The sequence below is a fragment of the Narcine bancroftii genome, chromosome 3 (assembly GCF_036971445.1).
Source record: "Narcine bancroftii isolate sNarBan1 chromosome 3, sNarBan1.hap1, whole genome shotgun sequence".
Lineage (NCBI taxonomy): Eukaryota > Metazoa > Chordata > Chondrichthyes > Torpediniformes > Narcinidae > Narcine > Narcine bancroftii.
Window position 1 is genome coordinate 349,924,699 of NC_091471.1, and position 3,692 is coordinate 349,928,390.

A 3,692-nucleotide genomic window follows, 5' to 3' on the forward strand; every position below is an offset into this window, starting at 1 on the left:
CGCACCGCGCAGCCGCAGGAGTTCCGCCTGAACAGTGAGGAGAAGGGGAGAGAGGGATGATGCTGGAGAGGAACGGGATTCGGGAGAAAGGGATAGATGGGGGTGGGTAGAAAGGACGGGGGAGGTTGTTCTGCACAGTCAGTTTGTTTGCATTCGTTATCTTTATTTATTTACTCTGTGTACCGTTTATTTTTTGCTGTACCAATTAGTGGTGATCCTGTCACAGCCGCTGGAAAAAGGAATCTCAGGGCTGTATGTGATGTTCTGTGTGTACTCTGCAATAAATCTGAAATCTGAGATGGGAATGGGAGAGGGGGAGGGAGGGATGGGGAGAAGGGGAAGGAGGGAGGGATGGGGAGAAGGGGAAGGAGGGAGGGATGGGGAGAAGGGGAAGGAGGGAGGGATGGGGAGAAGGGGAAGGAGGGAGGGATGGGGAGAAGGGGAAGGAGGGAGGGATGGGGAGGGGAGGGATGGATGGGGAGAAGGGGAAGGAGGGAGGGATGGGGAGAAGGGGAAGGAGGGGGGATGGGGAGAGGGGGACGGAGGGGGGAAGTGGAGAGGGTGACTGAGAGGGATGGGGAGAGGGGACAGATGGGGGGCGGGGGACATTCATTTCAGAGGAGAGAGGAATGGGGGAGAGAGGGGTGGTGTGATGTTTCTTTTATTACAATAAGGAAACCTGGGTTCATTTTTAAACAACTATATCAACTAAAGTAGAACTCAGACAAGATCTCATGGAGGAATCCATCTTGAATCTGCCCAAGATGCCACCCACTCATCTCCAGCCCCTTCTGGTGGTACACCTCGATCACTACATCCCCTTCCCTTGAGATGCAGTACTCTTTCCATTTAACATTCAGCACAAACGTAACACAATCATCAGCAGGACAAGCTTGTTAAGTGTGTCAATGTCACCAGTGGGTGGTGAGAGTGGAAGTACAATTGGAGGAGTGATGGTGAAGTGGAGTGGAGGCCAAGTTGGGGACTGTAGAAAACTGAACATGCAAGGCCTTTTGAGTAAGCTACTTGGCTCCACAAACTTACACTGCCATTTTATAGGCTAATACCTGACCTGACTGTTAACCAACATTTGTATTTAACCACAGTAATCTTCCACACAATCTCCCACACACCCCCCCCCCACCCCAACCTATGAAGAATCTGTCAAGATCTTCCTTAAAATTATTGTTTCCTTTGAGGAGGAGGGTTCCAAAGATTCATGAGCCTCAGGGAAAGAACATCACCCGATCTCTCTCTTTTGCGGATGGCCTCATATTTTTAAAGTGAGTCCTTGTTCTAGATTTTCTGACAAGGGGAAACATCATCTCCTCATCTACTCTGGATCTTTCAATCAAGTCCCTCTCATGCTTCTTTCTTTTTAACATTTTTATTAATATTTTACAATAGGAAAGTTGAACAATACAATTATTAAATGTGCTACAAGACCAAGAAGATTATAAAAAATGACAAAAATGATCATAAGCAAAAGTTCCAAACCACAATCATGACAATAAAATGGAACATAACATAGGAAATAAATTTCAAAACCCCTTCCTCTTAACAAGGTTGAAGATGAACGTTCATAAATCAAGATAGCACAATACCAAAATTCCTTATTAGCACTAAACTTTAAAAGCAGTAGTCCATGAACATGCCCCATCTTTCATACTTCTAACTCTGACACACACCATCTGGTCCAACCTTAGACAAACCACCCACTCCTTGTATTAATTTGATAAATATTCTCAAAACTAAGTTCAACAGTTTAACATCCTGTCTGAAAAGAACATCTGTGGCATACACAGCACTCCAGGATGATCTCACCTGTACCCTCTAACACTGAAGCATAACCACCCCCCCCCCCCAGACTTTTGCATCCAATTCTACTCCTAATAAAAAAAACATTATTAGCTTTCCAAATTACATGCTGTGTGTACAGGCTGGCCTTGTGGGAATCAGGCACTACAGTATGCAAATTCCTCTGCATCTCAGTCTGTAATCTCTCCCTCCTCAGATAAGATGTTTCAACTTGTTTTTCCTGTCAAATGAACAATTTCACATTTACCCACTTTACACTCCATTTGTCAGATGTTTCTACACACTCTTTGCTATCTCCTGTGAGCTGTTTATAGTTTACTTCCATACCTTTGTGTCAGTGGCAAATTGGGTGCTTTCACCCATATCATTTGAGGCCTTAGTGCCACTCCCTGCATCATACCTCATTTCACCTTGCACTAGAAAAAGACCCATTTGTTCCTTGTTGACCTGATAACCTAATATATTCATATTTTCTCATGACATGGAAGGCCATTCGGCTCTTATTCCAATTCCAACAGTCCCACCTTTTACCCTGTAACCGATCCTCTCTCTCAGTTCCATCAACTGTCCATCCCACCACCACCCACCCCCCAATTCTCCTGGCACCCACTGAGTCTAGGAGCAATTTACAGTGGGAATGTTGGAGAAAACAGTCAAAGCTCCAGACTCAAGAATGAAGAGAAATGATTGATCAAGAAAACAAGGATAAAATGGGTGGGGAATAGGCAAGGAAAGGGTGGAAGCTAACATGTCCAGTAACCCAACCTGGATATAGATTGATGTGATGGTCAAGGAAGAACGCCAACACCTCCACATCATTGGAAGACCACAAGTCCCTCAATAAGTTCTGCAGGTGCACCATCTAAAACAAATTTGCTGGACGCATCACAGCATGAAATGAATCAAAACGTCTCAAAATTCACTGTTTTATAGCAGCATCACAGAGCAAACATTTATTTAAAAAAAGCACCTTATAAAATAAATGAAAAATAGTGCAAGAAAATGAAAAAGATGAAGTAAGGCAGTGCCTGTGGTTCATTGTTTCATTCAGGAATCTGATGGCAGAAGGGGAAGAAGCTGTCCTTGTTACCGCTGAGTGCTCAACTTCAGGCTCCTGTACCTTTTTTCCCGATGGTAGCAGAGTGAAAAAGGCATGGCCTGCGGGGTGGAAGGTGGGGGGGGGGGGGGGTCCTTGAGGATAGAGGCTGCTTTCTTAAGACAACACCTCTTGTATGGGAGTACTTTACCCAAGATCGGAAGAAGGTGCTGAATGCATCTCAGAACATCACACAAACTTCCCTTCCCTCCATCGACTCCATTTACACCTCCTGCAAAGGCAGCCGACATCCTACTGGACCTATCCCACCCCAACTACACTCTCTTCTCCCTCCCCCCATCAGCAGGAAGATCCAAGAGTGGGCAATTGAGCACCTTCAGGGTATGAATGAAGCCTCCTGAATGAATCTCACAACACTGCCCTCATTTGGACAGTTTTATGGATTTGGAAACCTTAGAAAAAGTAAATGGGACTAGCCCAGTGTGATAGTACAGATCTATCACCAATGTATATAGTGTATATAGTTACAGTATCTAGACTGTGCTTACAGCGATTGGCTGAGAGCTTAGCCACGCCTACTGTCTGGGCCTTAAAGGGTTGTGTCCCTAGCCAGGTCAGATCATTCCGGACTGGTCGGCCACCTGTGAAGAGCTCCTGTCTTTTGCTAATAAAAGCCTTGGTTTGGATCAACAAGTCTTTGATTCTTTCAACGAGCTCTACACCCAGATATGAACAAGTTGGGCCAAAAGGCCTGTTCCATGCTGTATGAACATGCTGCCTTTGTAACACTACTCCGTAATTATGCTCTTGCTCTTCT